The following is a 23,044-nucleotide window of genomic DNA, read 5'->3' as shown; positions in this document are numbered from 1 at the left end:
TCTTTTTTTGCACAGCAAATATTAGAGTACATATATGTGTTAGGTGCTATATGTAGACATAGCAATACACAGGCTTATAAGCCTGGTGTCTGTGCTGAGATATCTCATACACTAATGCAGGATACACCTGTCAATTGGCAAGTGCAATTTATGATATAGAGAAGTAGAGTGTGCTTTGGAAAAAGGCTCTCCATCCTTCTTTCTTCCTGCCTCTCACAGGACACAGTTAGGTGGGCTTCCTCTGTATCTCATAGTCTATGATATGTTCTATGTCTCTAGTATCACTTTTTCCTAGGTTCTGAAAGGTTGGGAAGAGTTAGTGAGGGAACACCAGGAGGAAAACCAATATGACTGTGGTAGATCTCTGGCCCGAGGAGCCAAACTTCAGAGCAAAGTTGATGGCTCCGCTCCTTTGTGTCTAACATGAGGGCTGATGCCCTTTAGTCTTTTGCTTAAGTGTGCAGGGGCATTAGTTAACTCTCTTTGCCTAGGGACTTTCGCAAGGAATCTGCCATATATAATCAGATATTTTCAGAATCTGGAGAAGAATATGCACCTGTGGCCCATTTACTAAGAATTCAAATTGGAATGTGTTTAAGTAAATTCCAAAGAACTCATCCCAAAATAGTCCTGAATCAAGAATGTATAACTAAAAACTCTTCCTATGATTTTCCAAAAACTTGTCATTTTCAATAAGTCTTTGTGCTTGATCTACATGGTCAGTGTATGTATGCGCGCGCGTGTGTGTGTGTTTAAATTGTAACTGCAGAATTCACAGGAATACTCATAAACTTAGTGTAAAACTTTTTTTCTTTCTCCCCAGGACCCCGAGTCAGAGTACGGATTTTTCATAGTAACTTTCTGAGGAAGAGTAGACAATTGATGGTACATAGACTGTGTGGTTGTCTTCCCCTGGAAGAAGAGGAGATTTTCCCCACAGTTCCCCCATTGAATGGAGTTGCTGGTTTCTCCTTAACACCATACTGCTGTGAAAAAATGACTAACCACCTACCAGTCTATTTTTTTCCCTATTAATGTGACATGTTTATACTTCTTTAATCCATTTCTAGACTCCAAACTTTGAACAGACTTCTCTTTTCTTTTTCTCATGCCTCTAAAACTGTTTTAGTTTTCATGGCTTTAAAGTAAGATTTACTCTCTGGTAGAACAACTCATCTTTCTCAATCTTGATTATCATATTTTTATTCTTCCAGATGAACTCTAAGCTTGTTTAATATTAAAATGTGTACTCTTAGGGTATTTTTTATACTATTGAGTTTACCATCCAAGGATATAGCATATACTTTATTTGAGTCTCTTATTGGAATAAATAGGTTTCTGAAAACCTGTTTTGTTTTCAATTTTTAAACCGACAGTCAATTTTAAAACACAAATTCTTGCTATTTTCCTTATGCTAGTAATTTAGCACTGTTGAGTATGAAAGTTCCATATTTTACTTTCTGAAGGCAAAGACAGATTGTTACATTGCAAAAGATTTGAATCTCCTCAGCTCCTTGGAGGAAGAATAATGCTTCTGAAATTGGAGGCAGAAGCTTTTATAAGTAAAATTAGAAATGCCCTAGAGGATCTTGTTCTTCAAAGGAAACACCAAATCCTTTTATAAAAGAAAAAGGTCTTTATCCTTGTTTGGAATACAATGATAGCTTCCTTATAGTTTTCTATGCAGATCTGGTCCTTTTTCACACTTTTGTCTACATTGTTCTCCGAGTAATCTTTCTAAAATGCAAATCTCGAGGTGTCACTGTCTTACCTGACATCCATATATAGATCCCTATTTGTGACAATATCCAACTTTCTCAGCCTGCTGTACAGGGACAGGGCTGGACAGGGCTATACAGGGCTGTTCCTGGGACAGCCCTAGGCTCTGTGGGTCCTGGAGCTTATGCAATTTATGGGGAATAGGGATCCCTTTTAATTAAAAAATATGAAATTTTGAATTCAAAATCAGCTACAGGACCTTAAAAGGGGCAATGCAAGGGAAGCTCCCTGACCATAAATTTCACTCATTTCCTGGTATATCTGCCTCTACTAAGAGAATTGTTTTATCATCTCAGACAAGTTGAGGTTACTGGCTCAATAAATAATGATCAAAACAGAGCATCTAACAAGTTGAAGTTGAAAAAAATCTTGTTTGTCTTTCCTAGATTTTCTGGCTGTGGCCCTATATACTGGACTGACAAAAGAGAGTAACAGTTTATTAATGTGCAGTGAGCATACCTGCAGGAGAAACTCAATAAAAGTACTCAAAGAGGTGGTTAAAACTGGGCTTACATCGCCTCCTAACAAAGAATATGTCTGTGGAGAAGTGACATGATAACAGAAAGGGGTCTCAGCCTTCCCAGGTAAGTATATGGGAGAAACTACTTGAAGATAAAGACTGTTTTGGTAACAATTGTTAAGCAGGTTTCTCTCCGTACTGTCTCTGGGCTCCTACGAGTCTTCGGTGACTGGAAGTCTACGTTTGATTTTAGACAAATGTGGAGGAGGGAGAGAGCAGAGAACTTTTTTGGCATCTGCTATTTCTCAGTTGTTTTCAGCTCAAAATAATCTTTATGCCAAAGTTGCATATTTTTGTGTGTCATAATGTGATCACCTACAGCCTACAGATCTCTGACAAAACCAGGTGCCTGTGTGTGGTCAGGATGGTTCTTCCTAACATGAGATAGACATTTTATGCCCCTTTCATAGTCATCACAAGAAGAATATTAAACCCTTAGTTTTCAGACTAGGTTGTTTACAATTAGATTCAGGTTTGAGTCTTAAATCACTAAATTAAATAAAGTAGATTAAATTACTTACCCGTGAGGTGAGATTGTAACTCTCTACTTAGTAGTAACTAACTTCCCTCACTAATCCTTAACTGTCTGGTTGAAATATCTATTTATCAGTCCTCCTGTCTGGTTAAGCCACAATTTTTAATGAACTTTTACTAATGGCTGATTGATTCTCAATCTCTGATATCTTTATCTGGCTTTGTAGTCAACACCACCAAAGTCATGCTAATAATACTATTATTAACTCTTCCTCACATCAGACAATGGTCTCTCTTTAGGTGAGGGTGGAGAGAGTAGAATTATGAGAAGTACTACACACACTGTCTTGTTTTTCTTACCCAAAAACCCATCCTACCCTTACACTGTAAATTTGCTTTTCCCCTTTTATTTCCTCTAGAAACTGTTAGCAATGGCAGTGATTCCTTATTCTTTTTTTAAAGTTTATTTTTCAGAGAGAGAGACAATTTGCATAAACATGTGGGGGGAGGGGCAGAGAGAGAAGGAGAAAGAGAATCCCAAGCAGACTTCACACTGTGAGTGTGGAACCTGACACACGGCTCGATCCCACAACCATGAGATCATGGAACCAAGAGTCTGATGCTTAACTGACTGAGCCACCCAGGCACCCTGATTCCTTATACTTTAGGTGACTTTGCTCTATAACACTTGTGTTCGTCCAAATCTTCCAAGAGTCACAGGGTAAATAGGATTAGACATGACAGTTTTATTAGGCTATATGCCTGGGATTGAAAATGGGAGGGGAGCTGGGCAAAGGCTGGGTCAACAATCGGATCTTGGTGCAAGACTAATCCCAAGTGAAGAATAAAGGGAAGGAAGGTTGTGTGGAAGTACTCATTCTATACTACCATGCAATCTAAGGCCCCATTTAAAGCTGGCACCCTTTTGTCGTATCACTCTGTAACATGGAGGGAATAAATATTCCCAAGTTTGGAATATGTTGCTTCAGGAAGCCAGAGACACCTTCAAAATGCTTTCCTTCCTTCTTTGTGTAAGGAATGCAAGATACAGTAAAGCTGTCTTTTACTTTGGAGCATGTCCCAGCATGCTCCTGATCACTAGGTTCTCAAAACTTCACTAAAAAGACTGGCACCTGAATCTTTGCTCTTTCATCCTCTAGAGTGAATGCATCTTACCAAGGTCTCCAGCTTACTATCACCTATTACTCCTGTATAATCAGCATCAAATCACAGATGTAATAGATAGGTATGATGTTCTGTGGGGTGTCCTGAAGGTCTAGATCTCTCTGAGCTATGATTGAGGGTAGGAGAGTGAACATGGCCCTAAGGGAAAATTTTAAATGAGTATTATGTCCATCTGTGTGAATACAAACTATTTCTGTTCTTCTTTCCTGATTGGGATTGAATAGAATACATGCATTCACTAGATTAATGACTGCATATTGTGTACCTGACACCATATTGACTTTCTCTAATGCTGTACCCTGGCTGGCATAGTAGCTACAATCTAGGATGTTGGTTGACATTGTGAGAGTCTACAGTTATTCTCTAGGATCCATCTGACTTCTGAAGGGGCCTGAGTATCAAATTAAATGGCGATCTGATAAGAGCCACTCTTCTGGCATCCTTCACATATTTAATGTTGGTGCTTGTCTTTGCCACACCCCTTCATGGGATATTACAAATGTTTTTTTTTTTAATTTTTTTAAATGTTTTATTTATTTCTGAGAGAGAGAGAGTATGGGAGGGTCAGAGAAAGGGGGAGACCCAGAATCTGAAACAGGCTCCAGGCTCCGAGCTGGCTGTCAGCACAGAGCCCGATGCGGGGCTCGAACCCACGAACCATGAGATCATGACCTGAGCCGAAGTCGGACGCTTAACCGACTGAGCCACCCAGGCGCCCCACAAATGTTTTAAAGTTACTATGGGGAGGATGATTTCAGAGGTTTCCATCTGACTATCCTGCTATGATAGCTCTTATTTCAGAGGCCAGAGACATAATGTGGGGTTATTCCAACTGCCAAATGTATCAATTCAAATAATGCATATAGGCACTGTATCGTCATGGTACTTACCGTGGTGTGGTAGAGTCCTTCCTCCCAGGGACTTAGCCTCTTCTTTACCAAATTGATTATAAACATTAAAATTTGTTCTGATCCAGAAACTGAGCAAGTGATTGTGACTTTGTTGGGCAACCACTCGACATCTCACTCCTCTGTTCTTATCTTTATTTGGTTGTAATGTTAAGTAACACCCTCGTTAGCTGTCCATCTGTTTTGCCCCTAGAGACACTATGCTCTATTAACCATCTCTACAACTCCCTGTGGGTCAAGCAGCCTTGGCTGCCCCGTGGTCTTGCCAGTCATTATGGTAATTACAGCCTCCTAGCTCCTGATAGACAAGTGCTGCCATCTGGCCTCTATTACTTCAAGGCCCTGTCATCTCCAGGAATGCTAGCCAGCCCAGTTATGCAGCTGCTTCTAGTACCAACATTTCCGGCCTGGAGAGGAAAGCCATCAGAGAATTTCTTAAGGGTGCTGATTCTACTCTTACTAGTGCATTCCTGATGGCCTCGGTGAATGGTGTGCTATCTGGACCCTCCTGTGGAACATAATCTTCTGGTGGGTCTTCTGGCCTTATGTTCCATACCACATGCTCACTTCTTTAGCTACTTAATCCCTTCATTTGTGTTCTGCTAGGACAATTTGGACATTTCTACTTTGCTGAGAGTTACCCAAGCTTCTAGGAGCTACCCCAGCTTCTAGGAGCTACCCCAGCTGTGAGTTAACCTATCCTCTGGGTCCTTGCTGGGCTTTTAAATCCTGAATCTTAGTAGAGTATCCCCAAGTCAATGCATTCTTGCTTATTCAATTGTACACTTTGTCCCCATTGATCAAGAACTTTCAAAATCTACTTCCAGGAGTAATTTCCTGATTCTTACTAGTATATGCCAGCTCATTCATATAATTCTTTAGGGGGATAGTCTCTTTCTTCCTTTGTAAGGCTCAGCACAATTCCAGCTGTGATACTCTGAGATTTTACCCTAATTGTTGTCCTGGCAACCATGAAAGGTAGCAGGGGTAGGCTGAGTGGCCATCATCTGTTGCCTGTTAGGGTGAAATTTCTGCTGTTCTGGAAGATGCTACAGAAATGCTAGTTCTTTCCAGGGAGGGAAATCCTCCACAATCCCAGAGGGTCTGGAAGGATGCAGAAGCAATATCCTCTAGACCTCCAGATGTTCCTATTTCAGAGTTCCAGGTTTTCCACACCAGGGCCCTGACTTTCACATGGCAGACCTGCCTTTCCAGAGAATTAAAATGTCCCAGGAGCTCTGGTACTTCAACAACCAAGTCTTCAGGCTGCTGCTCAACTGGGTCTGCCCCTCAGCAGGAGATGGGCATCTTTGGAAGCTACCTTCCGGGGTCTCTGGCTTTCATATTTAGATACTAACTGCTTGTTTATAGCCCTCATCTCCTATTATCCCTCTGCAGGGTGTCAGTACAACTTAGCAATAACCAGCCAACTCCCCTATCTCTGTAAGCATCATTCCCTCCATAGTTTTCAAATGCCAGTATCATCCCTACCTATCACAGCATTTACCTCCACTTGAGTGTTTCTGAAGAACACAACATTCACCATGGAGTGATATGTGATAGGTGATAGGGGTGCCTGGGTGGCTCAGTTGGTTGAGTATGACTCTTGATTTCAGCTTAGATCATGATCTCAGGGTTTTGGGTTGAGCCCCACATCAGCTCTGTGCTAAGCATGGAGCCTGCTTGAGATTCTTTCTCTCTCTCTCTCTCTCTCTCTCTCCTGCCCTTCTCCCCCTCCTTCTTTCTCTTTCTCTAAGGGGAAAAAAAGGAATGTACTGGTGAAAACTAACTGAAATCTAGCAACTTGGTCACTACCTTTTGCCAGAAACTGTGTGTTCCACCTCCAAAGAGTACAGTGTCCTCTAGCTGCATGGTGTTAGGTGAGCCATTACCAAACCCATGGCCTACTGCTTTTTTGACTGGGTCCTCTGAGAATAAGACATCAAGACTGGGTTAAACATCAAAGGATTTTATTAGGGAAAATGCCTGTATGGGAGAATGATGAGGAGATGGAAAAGGCTGGAAGAGCTTTCAGACCATAAGCAAGTCTGGCCTTGAGAAAGGAGGAAATGGAAGGATGAGTGGAAGCATGTGGTTACTGTCTAAGGAAGGTTCAGCAATGCCACCGAGGAAGCCTTCAAGCCATGGTCAGCCATCAGAGGAGGCCTTTTGGCCTACGGTACTCGGTCATTGCCCAGCAGCAGCCCTTGAGAAGCACTGCCTCTGCACAAACAAGACAGTGGTTTTTCAGATTCTAGCATTTAGAGCCTCTGCTCATTCTCATGGCCACCACAGCATAATTAGTGCTTTGATAACTATTTATGCATAGCAACACACATGAAACAACAGCTTACGACACCAATCTATTATGTTTGCAGTGTTAAAGGAAAACCCAAACAATTTGGATATACCTCTTGACCAAACACTCATACTCACGTAACCAAAACTTAAACTGTCCTAATTTTCCTGAAGTGCTGACTCTGACCTTAAACATACTTGAGCTCTCTTCAGCTTCCTACCAATGAGCTACAAACAAGTAAGCTTATACAGTGCTCTTACCCTAAAAGGAATGTAATTTTCTAGTAACCAATCGTAACAGAAAACAACATACTTTGTCACTCATGGTTTGTAAATGGAGCTGTAACCCTGAGACCCGAGCTTCATACTGTTATGGTTGGGAGAGTCTGCGTTGTGGGAATTGTGGTCCCGCTTCTTGGATTCTCCATGAAAGATTTACCTGAGGATCCATGTTGGAATAAAGACAGCCAGAAGGAAGGTAGCAAGCACAAAGCAGTTGATTAAGGACAGTACACCCTCAAGGTGGGAGAGCAGGCAGGCTCAGAGCTGACAACTGCCCTAAGGTTACAGGGGGATCCACCCCTTTTACCTGAGTTGGTCTTACATCATGGACAGGGTGGTCTCTAATGGAGGCTGCTTCCGATCATTTGGGGAACTCCTCCCATAGTTGGGAGGGGGAGTTTTTGACCCTGTGAAGTGGTACCAGAAGTGTCAAGGCAGCCTTTCTCTATGGGATGGGGGAGGGGGCCATAACTGCAATGCAAATGCATTATACTGAGCCTAGGGGTTACCCTGGGACAGAGGTGTGAGTGGAGGGCGCATAGCTCTGCACCTGTGGCTCTTGATCTGCCAGCCCCAAGGTCTTGGAAGCTACAAGGTCAGAATTGTGCCCTCAGGCTTCTAGTGTGTGGCCTACTTATCACCATCCTTGCCTCCAGCTCTTGTCTAACTGACTGCTTACTCTATCATTCTCCCCTTAAGGACTTGGGACTCTAATCTTTCAGGTCAAGGACTAAATTCCTCAGTGCGTTCCTTCCCCTGCTCATATCAAATAAAACTCTTTGAATTTTCTTTTGACAGTAGATTCTATGAGCCAGGAACTCAAATACAGCGTATCAAGCATGGCTTGTCTTTGTGGAAGACTCCAAGGCAGAGGTGATTCCATGGTTGGGAACTGGATTCCTCCAAAGGTTTGTTCACTCATAGTGGGGCAGCTGGGCTGGGAGGGTGTGAAGATTAGGACTGCCCACTAGAGGCCCTACACATGGCCACCATGTGGCTTGGCTTCCTCACAACATGACGACCTCAGGGTAGTCAGACTTCTGATAGGGTGGCTTAGGACTCCAAGTGGAAGTGTTCTAGTGAGCCGAAAACACCCTTTATGATCCAGCCTTGGCAGTACTGTACTGGCCAAAGTACTCACAAGTCCACCCATGGGAAGGGGACAAAACCACCCCACCTACCGATGGGAGGAGTAACATAATTTTGTGGACATTGTTTTAAGCATCAGAAGCAGTCAACAGGTTCCTGTAAGGAAGACTGTAGAAAACCTGCAGCCTAATTTGTTGCCATTTCTGGCTTCCTGGATTTCTGCTCATCATAACACTCCTTGTAATGCAATTGCCTGATTACTTCTGTTTCAGTCTTAGTTGTTCCCTGCACCTGGCACACAGGTGCTTAACAGGCGTTCAATGAACTGTTCCTTCCTTACACCTACTTTGGGAGCAAAACTAACATATAATAGTGTACAACGTAGGACAATAAAATCACAAGTTCATATGGTTCAAGTTGTACTCTAAGAGTTAAGTTTGCCTTACTCCCTCATCTGAATGAAATCCAGGTTGGTAAAAACCAGGAATTATCCAAACAAACTAGAGAGCTATTTCAGGATTCTTTTATTTCTGAGGTGGTTGATAAACATTTTGACTGTGGTCTGACAAGGAATTCCAAAATAATAAAATCTTAACTCACCTCCTGAAAATGGCCTCTCTAAACTGGGAATTGGGGAACTGAGTTCCTATCCAAAAGCAATTATGTGGCCTTAATAAGTAATTAATGACTTCTTTAGGACATCCTCGGTGTATTCAGATGCAGTGTGTCCGCCACTCTAAGAGAACTGCCAGAGAATTGGGAACAATAGCAGCACTTGGTCCTGAAGGATATTCAGAACAATTCTCTAACTTTCCCCTTCATATCTCCCTTTAAAAATATTATCAAAAAGTAAATGAAAAATATTAGGTAATAAAATTGATTAAAACAGTTCATCTGTATCTACCTAGTAGTTAAAATACAAAGTATCACAAGAAGCAAGAGGGAAATGAAGGAGACCAAACTGAAACACATTTTATGGCTGTGTGTCAAATTACCCCTGAGTTTCTTTTTAATCTCTGTGTGATTTATATATGAAGAGCTAGCTAATTTGTGATATTGTTTGGAGAACTCAGAGGTATGAGAGTGAAGGCAGTTTTTCCAAACTGAAATGAGTTGGGAAGATCAGAAAAGCCACCATTTAAAATAAATTGGCTTAGGGACTAGCCAAGCTCGGTACAAAGCTACATCACGAAAGAAATCCTTATTGGAAACGTCGCTTTGACCTATCAGGAAATATAAAATTCTTATTTTAGTCTTGTGCAGCAATAGACATAATTTATTTATAATTTTGATTTCGCCCGTGACAATAGCTTTGCATGGGTTGGTAACTTAAGAAATTTATAGAATTTTGAAGGAAAACAAAGATCCATTGAAATTAGAAAACACTTTTCCTACCAATCCATGCATTTCATCATTGAACCGACTCTAATTGTTGGTCTTGGGACTCTCTTTCTTGGAGATCAGCAGGATTACAGTTATCTTTCTTGTATTCCTCCTTGGTTTTTGCAGACTAGAATGGAACACAGTGGACTCCGTCCTCCATGGTCTCCCTGTCTTACTTCAGGTAGGCCTGCTCAGAGAGAATATATATGTGGTGATGACAGACAGTTCTTTAACTCTGCTTTAGCATAAATTCTATTGAGCTGAAAGCTTAAAATAAAAGTTAGAAGTATCATGAACCCAGAAAGATCTGGTTAGATTACTATATCCTAATTAGAGATCAATTCTAAGAGTCATGGAGAGCACCTATGTCTGATGTCAGTTAAGGCTACAAGCTAAAGAGGAAGTTCTAGTTTGAGAAATTAACTTATTCAAGTCTAAGGAGAACATAGTCATTTAATACACATCAGTAATACATGTCTTTTGTGATACCTATTTGTCATTGACAGTTTCTGGCTATAAAGTCAGGGTAATTAACTGAAGATTAATAATTTTCCATACCGAAGCTAACATTTGATGGGAGTCTTCTTAAATGTGTGAGATTCATGATCCTGCTCTATTAAAAACTAGATCACTGAACAGCAGTTAGGCTGCTGATCTGCGGATGCCCATCCCCCAGTCAACAGGCCATTTTAATTTACTGTGCTCGGATGGAGCCTGTACATCTATGCATTTAAAATCTCCACAAATAAATCTGAAATGCAGCTAGTAGTTATATCATCTTCCCAGCAAAGTTACTGCTTCTATCGTGCATCATGTGACTGTTTAAGAATTCTTTTTCATACTGCTTGTCAGATTAACTACCCTATTTTGTGACATTTTGGAATGTGAATTTTCCTTCCTTAGTTATCACTTCACTCCATTCATCTTGGACTTCCTATTAGTAGTGTTCTACCTTATAGTAAAGATTTTTTTCCTTTATGAAGAAGAAATAAAACAAAAGTAAGCAGTTTTTCCTCCTTTCACTGGTTGATTTTTTTAAATCATATTCTTTAAGAAACAGGGTCTATCCAGTCTTTTTTGCTGTCTTCTTTCGCAAACCTAGTTTTGAGTGACTTCCTGATGCAATCCTTCATTGGTTTTGGTTATACACCTGTTCCCTGACTCAATAATCTGAGTTGCTGAATTTATATAGATACAAGTTTCTCCCTTTTTCTTTCCTCTGTTACCTCCCAAATGATTTGGGTGCCAGGGTTCAGTTCGAGGCTCCTATCAGGCCCAAAACCGTCTTTCACAATAATAGACTGTCTAGCCTTTGACTGCTCTGACTACTTTGAAATAAACCTTCCTAATATCTGGCATACTTTTCACAATGTGCTTGACATGCTTTTCTTTGGTTGTAATAGATTCTGGGGTGTTTTTACTTTCTCCCAAAGTTTCTTATTATTTCTACTTCAAAAAGCATTAATTTATGATGGTCAGAGTGAAATTAATTCAAGGAGAGCAAATGCTTTCCTCCAGACAAGCAACTTCTTAAAATTCCTGCCTCATTCTTTTCTAAAGGATTTGGCAGGCAAATCAAGGATTTAAAGAGTATATTCCTTTTCTCAATACTCCCACGATAGGAAGCATTCCTATATCAATAGTCAACTCAGACAAAGTTTTATGTAAATAGAATTTTTCTGTTAGTTTCTATAATAGAAAGAAATTGGAATTAACTAACATGCCCAGTGGTACACAGTTAATATTCTAGTATATTCATGGGCTCTAATTTAAGCAACATTGAAAAAGATGTTTTAAGATATTTAATGACATGGAAAACTAGACATGCAATCACAAAGTAGGTTTGAAAATTATATATAAACAGCATAATATCAGTGTTCTAAAACTAAATGCATATAAAAATAAGATTAATCATTATGTTAACAAAGTTACTCTGTAATGATGATTGCATTATCTGTGTTTCTTTTAAAAATTTCCAGTCTCTATAATCATACTACGTTAAAAATGGGGAAAAGTGGAGCTCCATCAGTTAAGTGTTTGACTCTTGATTTCGATTTAGGTCATGATCTCACAGTTTCTGAAATTGAGCCCTGTGTGTGGCTCTGCTCTGACAGCATGGAGCCTGCTTGGGATTCTCTCTCTTTCTCTGCCCCTCCCCTCAACCCCACTCACACGCATGTTTGTGTATGTTCTTTCTCTCTCAAAAATAAATAAATAAACATTTTTTTTTTAATGAGGAAAAGGTATTGGACCATTTTTTTACATCTACACACATGCTTTTGTTAATGGCTATTTGCTTACTTGGGATTCTATATCCCCTTTATACCTTGTTTTAGGTCTGTTTAATAATTACTTATCAAAGTTAATACAGGGGTCAGAGAAAACAGTTTCTTGCTAGATAATTGGTTCATTCTTTCTACTTCATGATAGCTAGCATATGAGTACTTACTCCGGAAGGCACGTTGCCAAGGGTATGATATACATACCCTGTGTTTTATGTATCTCATTTAGATAATACCTCCTGGGAGCCTTTTAAAAAAATCTGGTATTTTAGAGGTGAGGACACATAATCTCAGCTTGTCGAAGGTCGCACAGCTAATATGTGGTAAGCTATAATTGATCTAAGGTCTCTAAAGACAAAGCCCATCATCTTTCCACTGAAAGGGAACATTATCATGCTTCTTCCATGGTACTGGTATAATGTAGCAGCCCCTAACAGAATTATATGAACAAACAATGAAAGTTCTCTTTGCCTTGCTTTTCAATTTGATTTCTTGTTATTAATTGAACTTTATTTTGAGGTAGTGGTGGATTCCCGTGCAGTTGTAAGGAATAATACAGAAGATGCTTTGTACCTTATGCCTAGAACACTCCATTGGTAACATCTTATAGGACGATGGTACAATATCATCAGCAGGATATTGACATTGATACAGTCAAGGCACATCACAACAAAAATCCCTCATGTTGACCGTTTGTGGCTACATCCACCTCCCTCCCCACCCCATTTAACCTCTGGCAACTACTAAATTGGTCTATGTTTCTATAATTTATCATTTCAAGAATGTTATATAAATAGAATCAAACAGGATGTAACCTTTTGGAATGAACTTTTTAAATTCAACATAATTCTCTGGAGATTCTACCTGGTTGTTGTATGTATCAATAGTTAAGTTTCTTTACTTTTTTTTTTTTTTTTTTTTTTGGCTGAGTAGTATTCTCTGGCATGGATGTACCACAGTGTAACCATTCACCCATTAAGGGATATCTGGGCTGTTTTCAATTTTTGACTACTACAAATAAAGCTGCTATGAACATTACTGTACAGGTTTTTGTATGAATGTAAGTTTTCATTTCCCTGGGATAAAGGCTGAGGGGTACAATTGCTGAGTTGTATGGTAGTCGCATATATATTTGTATTAATTTTTTAAGTTTATTTATTTATTTTGAGAAAGAGAGGGGGAGAGCAGAGGAGAAGCAGAGAAAGATGGAGAGGGAAACCCAAGCATGCTCTATGATGTAAGTGCAGAGCCTGATGCAGGGCTCCATATCATGAATGGTGAGATCATAACCTGAGCTAGCATGAAGAGTTGGACGCTAAACAAACTGAGCCACCAGGTGCCCTGCAAGTATATATATATTTTTAAATAGTTTATTGTCAAGTTGGTTTTCATACAACACCCAGTGCTCATCCTAACAAGTGCCCTCCTCCATTCCCATCACCCCCCCTTCCCTCCCCCCCCACATCAGTCCTCAGTTTGTTCTCGGCATTCAAGANGCTCTCAGTTTTTCCCCATTGAGGATGATGTTAGCTGAGAGCTTCTCATAGATGGCTTTTATGATGTTTAAATAAGTTCCTTCTATTCCGACTTTCTTGGGAGTCTTTATTAAGAAGAGATGCTGTATTTTGTCAAATACCTTTTCTGCATCTATTGACAGGATCATATGGTTTTTATCTTTTTGTTGTTGTTGTTGATGTGATGTATCACATTGATTGATTTGCGAATATTGAACCAGCCCTGTAACCCGGGAATGAATCCCACTTGATCTTGGTGGATAATTCTTTTTATCTGCTGTTGAATTCGATTTGCAAGTATCTTGTTGAGGATTTTTGCATCTGTATTCGTCAAGTATATTGGCCTGTAGTTCTCTTTTTTTGCTCGGTCTCTGTCTGGCTTGGGAACCAAAGTGATGCTGCCTTCGTAAAATGAGTCAGGAAGTTTTCCTTCGATTTATAATTTTTGGAATACCTTGAGAAGAATGGGTATTAATTCTGTTTTAAATGTCTGGTAGAATTCCCCAGGGAAGCCATCTGGGTCAGGGCTCTTATTTGTTGGGAGATTTTTGATAACTGATTCAATGTCTTCACTACTTATGGGTTTGTTCAGATTTTCTATCTCTTCTTGTGTTAATTTTGGTAGTGAGTGTGTGTTTGGGAATTTGTCCATTTCTTCTAAGTTGTTCAATTTGTTGGCATATAATTTTTCATAGTATTCCCTGATAATTGTTTGTATTTCTGAGTCCATTTTCCTTAATGATTTTTGTCTATTTGAGTACTCTCTCTTTTCTTTTTGAGAAGAGGTTTGTCAATTTTGTTTAGTTTTTCAAAAAACCAACTTTCGGTGTCATTGATCTGTTCAACTGTTTCTTTGGTGTCTATATTGTTTATTTCTGCTCTGATTTTTATTATTTCTCTTCTCTTACTGGGTTTGGGGTGCTCTTGTTGCCCTCTATCTAGTTCCTTTAGATGAGCTGTTAGATTTTTCACTTGCACTTTTTCTAATTTCTTGAAATAGGCCTGGAGTGCAATGTACTTTCCTCTTAGGGCTGCCTTTGCCACATCCCATGGAGTTTGGATTGTTGTGTTTTCGTTTTCATTTGTTTCCATATATTTTTTGATTTCTTCTCTAATTGCCTGATTGGCCCATTCATTCTTTATTTCCCATCTATATATCCTCTTGGATGCAATGTTCCTTCATTCTTTTGCCTATCTTTTTATTGAATTCTTTGCTTTTTTGCTGTTGAGCTTTGAGAGTGCCTCACATATTCTAAATACTAGTCCTTTGCCAGATACGTGGCTTACAAATATTTTCTCTGTCTGGGGCTTATCTTTTTATTCTCTTAACAGTATTTTTTATAAATCAGAGCTTTAAGTTTTATTGAGGTCCATTTTATAAAGTTTTTCTTTTATGGGTTATACTTTTAGTGTTGAATCTCAGACCTTCTTGCCTATTTATAGTTTCAAAAGGCTTTTTTCTTTTGTTCTAAAAGTTTCATGATTTTACATTTTATCCTTTAGTCCAGGTTCATCTCGGTTATTTCCTGCCCAGTCCTAGAAGCAACCCTTCTCCAAGGAGCCCTTGTTCCTTTTATTGGAGAATGGTATCAGAAACCAAGATCTAGGCACTAGGTATGCTTTCTATTACTGGAGTGTCCTTAATTTTAGGTCCTCTCAGCCTACAGAGCAAGGAAATGTGTGTTACACTAACCTGTGCACTGAAATTTGCATATACATACCTAAATATTTTTACATGTAGCCATCTATATCTATATTAAGGTGGGGTTTTTTTTCCTTTTTTAATTTACATTATAGTTAACAGACAGTGCAATATTGGTTTCCGGAGTAGAATTCAATGATTAATTGCTTAGGTATAACACTCGGTGCTCATCATAACAGTTGCCCTCCTTAGGACCCATCACCCATCTAGCCCATCTCCCACCCACCTCCTTCCATCAACCCATTGTTTGTTCTCTATCATTAAGAGTTTCATTTTCCTGTCCTATCTTTTTTCCTCCCTTCCCATATGTTCCTCTTTTTTGTTTCTTAAATTCCACGTATGAGTGAAAACATATGATATTTTTCTCTCATTGACTTATTTCACTTAGTATGATACATTCTAGCTCCATCCACATCATTAAAAATGACAAGATTTTATTCTTTTTTGATGGCTGAGTATTCCATTGTATGTATATACTGCTTCTTTTTTATTGATTGAACAGTTGATGGACATTTGGACTCTCTCCACAGTTTGGCTATTGTTGACAATGCTGCTGTAAACATCGGAGTAGCATGTACCCCTTCAAATTTGTATTTTTGTATCCTTTGGGTAAATACCTAATAGTGCAATTGCTGGATCTGGGGTACTTCTATTTTTTGTTTCTTGAGGAACTTCCATATTGTTCTCCAGAGTGACTGTACCACTTTGCATTCCCACCAACAAGGCAAGAGGGTTCTCCTTTCTCTGCATCCTCCCCAACACCTGTTGTTTCTTGTGTTGTTAATTTTAGCCATTCTGACAGGTGTGAGGTGGTATCTCATCATGGTTTTGATTTGTAATTCCCTAATGAGTGATGTTGAGCATCTTTTCATGTGTCTATTAGTGATTGTGATGTCTTTGGGAATATGTCTAATAATGCCTTCTGCCCATTTCTTAACTGGGTTATTTGATTTTTTTTGTTTTGATTTTGATAACTTCTTTATAGAGTTTGGATACTAGTCCTTTATCAGATGTCATTTGCAAATGTCTTCCATTCTGTAGGCTGCCTCTTTGTTTTGTTAATTGTTTCCTTCACTGTGCAGAAGCTTTTTATCTTGATGAAGTCCCAATAGTTCACATTCGCTTTTGTTTCCCTTGCCTTCAGTGACGTGTCTAGTAAGACATTTCTCTGACCAAGGTCAAAGAGGTTGTTGCCTGTGTTCCCCAGGATGTTGATGGCTTTCTGTATCACTTTTAGGTCTTTCATCCATTTTGAATTTATTTTTGTGTATGGTGTAAGAAAGTGGTCCAGTTTCATTCTGCATGTGGTTGTCCAGTTCTCCCAGCACCATTTGTTGAAGAGACTGTCTTTTTTTCACTGGATATTCTTTCCTGCTTTGTCGAAGATTAGTTGACCATATAGTTGTGGGTCCATTTCTGGGTTTTAAATGCTGTTCCATTGATNATTGTTTCCTTCACTGTGCAGAAGCTTTTTATCTTGATGAAGTCCCAATAGTTCACATTCGCTTTTGTTTCCCTTGCCTTCAGTGACGTGTCTAGTAAGACATTTCTCTGACCAAGGTCAAAGAGGTTGTTGCCTGTGTTCCCCAGGATGTTGATGGCTTTCTGTATCACTTTTAGGTCTTTCATCCATTTTGAATTTATTTTTGTGTATGGTGTAAGAAAGTGGTCCAGTTTCATTCTGCATGTGGTTGTCCAGTTCTCCCAGCACCATTTGTTGAAGAGACTGTCTTTTTTTCACTGGATATTCTTTCCTGCTTTGTCGAAGATTAGTTGACCATATAGTTGTGGGTCCATTTCTGGGTTTTATATGCTGTTCCATTGAGCTAGTATCTGTTTTTGTGCTGTACCATACTGTCTTGATGACTACAGCTTTGTAATATAGCTTGAAATATGGAATCATGATGCCTCTAGTTTTGTTTCTCTTTCTCAGGATTGCTTTAGCTCTTTGGGGTCTTTTGTGGTACCATACAAATTTTAGAATTGTTTCTTCTAACTGCAAAAAATGCGGTGGTATTTTGATAGGGATTGTGTTTTCTTATTGCTGAGGCTTTGTGTTTTTTTATTGCTGAGGCTAAGATTTCCAGTACTCTTGTTTGTTGGGAGATTTTTGCCAATATATAAATTAATAACAAATATAAAAAACTCACTGATAATATAATAATAGTAGGGGACTTCAGGACCCCACTTACAGCAATGGACATATCATCTAAGCAGAAAATCAACAAGGAAACATGCTTTGAATGACATACTGGACTGGATGGATTTAACAAGTCTAAGGCCAGCAGAAGAAGGGAAATAATAAAAATTAGAGCAGAAAAAAATGATATATACACAGACAAACAAAAATAGTAGAACAGATCAGAAAAATTAAGACCTGGTTCTTTGAAAGAATTAACGAAATTGATAAACTCCTACTGAGACTTATCAAAAAGAAAAGAGAAAGGACCCAAACAGATAAGATCACGAATTAAAGAGGAGAGGTCACAACCAACACCACAGAAATACACATAATTATAAAAGATTATAATGAAAAATTATATGACAAAAACTGGGCAATCTGGAAGAAATGGACAAATTCCTAGAAATTCAACAACTACCAAAGCTGAAACAGGAAGAAATATAAAATGTGGATAGACCCATAATCAGCAAATAAATTACATGGGTAATAAAAAAATCTCCCAACAAACAAGAATCTTGGGCCAGATGGCTTCCCAGGGGGGATTCTACCAGACATTTAAAGAAGAGTTATTACCTATTCTTCTCAAACTGTTCCAAAAATAGAAATAGAATGAAAACTACCAAACTGATTTTATGCCAACAGTACTTTGATTCCAAAACCAGACAAAGGCCCCACTAAAAAGGAGAATTAGAGGCCAATATCGCTGATGAACATGGATACAAAAATTCTCAACAGGATATTAGCAAATCTATGGTATGTCTTGGTGATGGCCAGCTTTTGTTGAATTTAATGGGAGTTCTTGGTGCTTCTTGTATTTAATGTCTGTATCTTGTCCCAGATTAGGGAAGTTTTCAGCTATAATTTACTCACATGAAACTTCTGCCCTCTTTTCTCTCTTTTCATCTTCTAGGGCTCCTATGTTATGAATGTTATAAAATTTTAATAAGGCACTGAGTTCCCTAAATCTGCCTTCATAATCCCCGACCTTTCGTTCCCTTTTCTCTTCAGGTTCATTATTGTCCATAATTTTGTCTTCTGTATTTATGGTCTTGATAGTTATATCTTTTCCAAAATGTCACATAATTGGAATCATTCTGTATGTAATATGCATTTAACATTAATCCATGTATTTTCTTTGTTTGCTAAGTTTCTTTTTTTTATATTCTAATATTCCATTGTATAGTTATATCACAGCTGATTTACTTATCCACTAATTGAGGGAAATCTTGGTTGCTTTCAGTTTCTTATAACCATGAATAAAGTTTCAACAAACATTCAGGTACAGATTCTTGCGTGGACATAAATTTTCAAATCAGTTGAGTAAATATCTAGAAGTATGCTAAGAGTATGCTTGCTGGATTGTGTGGTAATACAGTTGTATATATGGTAGCACAGTTGTATGGTAATTATGTTTAGTTGTGTAAGAAACCTCCAAACTGTCATCCAAAGTGACTGTACCTTTTTGCATCCCCATCTGCAAGGAATGACAGTTCCTGATGCTCTGCACCTTCACCAGCAATTAGTACTGTCACTTTTGTTTGTTTGATTTTAATTTTAGTCATTATGCTAGATGTATGGTAGTCAGAAGACAGATTATTTTCAATGTAGGATAATTAATGAAAGGCAATGATACTGTTCAAAGACACTGATAACCACTGATTTTGCCTCTTCCTCACAGAATAAGGATTGGCTTCATTGCTAAGAAGTCTATTTTAAGACCCAGAGGTACTCATGCTTATAAATGTCCCCTTAAATCAGTGATTCTCAGTCCTATACACCCAATGCTACCTTACACCAAATGCTTGTAACGTCTTCTTTTCTATGCTAGAGTGAAACTAATCAGTAATAGAACCTAATTACATGTTTTTTTAAAATCAATATAATGTTCTGTTACATAAAGAAGTTTTTTTAAATAAGCTATATATTTAGGAATGTAAGTGTATAGTTATAGCTACATTAAAAGACAATGAAGTAGTCAGCTATTAGTATTTTCTTGAATAATTATGTAAGAAGATCAGAAGTCATTCCATACAAGACATATGGGGATATTGAAGCAGTCTTATGGGTGGACACTAAAATAAAGTCTAGGATTACTCTTATGGGTCAAAGAAAGAGAGCTTCTTTGTATATAATGGAAAGGAGCAACCTCAGTTGAAGTAGGAATAACATGCCAAGACAAACTACAGACTGTTGAAATGGAAACAATGAGGATTTATGATTCTTGCAAATGAGTTCATTATTACAAGCGTGCTGTTAATTTCCTATATTACGACATAGGGTATGATAGTGACAAAGTGTCACATCTCCTATTTTGAAATCCCATTACATGCTGGGCATATGTTCATTCTCAGCTTAAAAGGCCTGGAAGGCTATATTCTTCAATAAGCAATAGGGACTGCAGAATATATTGGAAAGAAGACATAAAATAAAAGGTTATAGAGAAATTGTGTGATGAACCATCAGGGACAGAACTGTGGTAAGAGCTGAAAGCAGACAACTTCCCAAATAATTTCAGTGCTATTTTTACAACATAACTTTTTATCCTTGTACTACAAAAAATAATGTAAGACGGTAAGAATGTGAACATTTAAAAACATTTTTATAATGAAATGTAGTGAGATCCCCATGAGGTCCACTAATTTAATAATATTTGACATTAAGTATCTTAGAAGGAGTCCTAAAGCCCTTATATATTTGCAATCTGCCTTGTCATTTTTGCAGTAAATGTACTTCTATAATATGAAACTCTTTTTAACTAATATGCATTTGAAAATGCTATACAGTGTTGGGTAGATAGAAAATAGAAAGTAACTTATTCAATCGTTTAAAAATAGTCCTTATCTGATTTTAGCTTTTCTCTCTATAACATCCGTTTCTTAAATTATGTTGACTTTTGGTACAAATATATGTAAAATCTTTTTAGTATCCCATTAATAAAGTATCATTAGTTTATACTTGTAGTGGTTTTAGCACCCTGAGATATTAAAAAATTGTTCCCGGAGGTAACATTCTGTGTGGGATTGTCTTGTGTGTTTTATAATGTATTATATCCTTGGCCCCAACCACTAAATGCCTGAGCCCTCAGGCCTCTATTCCCAATCACCACACAAGCAAAAGTGTTCCTATGTTTCCAAGATATACCCCCCGCTACAGCATTTGCCTGGTTGAGAACCTAACTAAATCTATGGTTCCTGCTCTTTCATGAGGAGCATTATAGGTTTCAATCATTTAAGCCTATAGAGTGAAGCCTGGATAAATAGATTCTGGAATGATTTCCTGGTGTCTGGAAAGGCCACCATGTGTTTGATGAAATGAGAGTTTGAGAGCTGAAGTTAAATGATAAATGTCAGATTTTGCTAAGATGGATGTCAAAAATGCCCTTGAGGAATAAATTCGCTATTAGCAAGAAGAAACTTAGGTCAGAAGCGAATTTTGCTCTTGTTCCGTTTTTGTCTTTCAGTCTGCACAACTGGGTTAGGACGTGGTAACTAAGAAGAAAAGGAAACTCATGTCCAAGCATGTACCATGTGCCATGAGCTCTATTGATACGCCCATATCTAATCTTCATAACAGCTCTTTAAGGAGGCTACACTGTTCTCACTTAATCCTCGCTTAACAGCAGAAGAAACTTGGATTCCGAGAAATAACATAACTTTTCCTATCTCTGCTGAGAAACAGAATCTGCCTAAAAGAGAAACAAGAAGAAAATGGGATGTTGGAGTTGGAGCAGATTTGAATAATATTCAACGCTGTTGAATAGGCAAGCAGACTCTTTAGGTGAGAAATTAGTATGTTTTGGGAGACACAGAAAGCCTTTGTATAACGGTAGGTAACCCTGTATCTCCTAACCTGATCTAAGGTCTTCTGTCCAAGTAGTAAGAATATACCCGATAGGTAGGATATATACAAGACACATCTCCCAAGTCCTTAGGTTTTTCTAGACCCCCATTAAATTACAGTGTGTGTGTGTGTGTGTGTGTGTGTGTCTGCAATACTTAAACATAACAAATTCAAAGAGGGAAGTTCTCCTGAACTCAGATGAAAGATTCATTGCATGTGAAATGAGTTGCTTTCTGAGAGGTTATGGACAAAAAGCATCTAAGTGTTTATTTTCTGTGCCATTTTTGGCAAGATCTACATTGAAATCAGTGGGGCTCATGCTTCAGTTCTGGGATCTTACAGGCAGTGTGCCGGAACACGCTCTTACCAGCTCAGGGGGCCAATTGTTACATTTTCAGGAGTGTTGCCATCTGTTTGTTAAAGCACTGATAGCTTGAAATTAGCTCTGATGGGAATATTTACATCACAGAAATCGGCAAACCCTACAAATCAAGCCCCTACTTTTCCCCTTCCAGAACTAACTATTAAACATTTGTCAGCATACTACTGCTTAAAGGTTATAGGATGCTTCCACTATGGTCATTGGCATTTACTTGTGCTCACGGGATCTCGTGTTTCTCGGGGTGTCTCTCTATGGTTTAAAATCATCGGCCATATGACAGATACTAAAAAAATTATTTGCTCCTTTGTATTAACCTACTTTCAGTAGGGATAAGAAAAGTAAGTTACTAATTTTGGGGGAGCTCTCCAGTGCAGATGGTCCTGTTAATCAGTTTGCAGCTCATTATCATTAAGGCTCTTATTTCCACTCATCCTTATTCTTTTCTCCCATTGCCCTCTGCTGTCACTGGCAAACATTCTAATTGATACAATGTTTATACACTTGTGTATATTCTTATAAAATGTGTACTGTTCTGCATGTATATATTAACTTACAGAAATGGTTTATCTCATTCTATTTTGTTCTATTTCATATCTTTTACATATAGAACTAGTATTAAGGATTCTAAATTTGACCATGTTATGACCATTTGTCCTCTGGTACTTTCCCATCAACCATTCTTAGGAATTCCCACATTCCCACATTCTTTCCAACACTTTGCAACTATCTAGCTTTCTATTTCCAGGCTAAAAGGTATAAAGTGGTATCCTTTCTTCATCTACATTTGTTTGATTACTAATGAGTTAAGTATCTTGTTATATACTTGCTAGCCCTTTGGGTTTTCTNGAAAGTTGGACGCTTAACCGACTAAGCCACCCAGGCGCCCCTCTAGATATTAATTTCTTATCAGCTTCAGATCCCGCAAGTATCTTTGGAGAAACAAACTTAACCACCTTTAATATCTTGGCCCTAAAACTAGAAGCCCATAATTTTATATTGTTTGGTGATAGTATATCAAGAAGGAAACTGCTCCCATTAGCTTGCCCTCCATAGTCCCCCTTGGTTCTTTTATCAGTTAGGATAGATTATATTATGTTGCAATATGAAACATTCCTCATGCTTTTGTAGCTTAAAATAAGCTGTATGCCTGAGTGAGAAATGAACATGTCAACTGTGGATCAGCCGAGTGGTTCTGCTTATCACAGTCACTCAGAGACAGATGGA

Source organism: Crocuta crocuta, unplaced genomic scaffold (genome assembly GCF_008692635.1).
Source record: "Crocuta crocuta isolate KB4526 unplaced genomic scaffold, BGI_CrCroc_1.0 scaffold56, whole genome shotgun sequence".
Taxonomy (NCBI): Eukaryota; Metazoa; Chordata; class Mammalia; order Carnivora; family Hyaenidae; genus Crocuta; species Crocuta crocuta.
Note: the sequence above shows the minus strand (reverse complement) of the source record.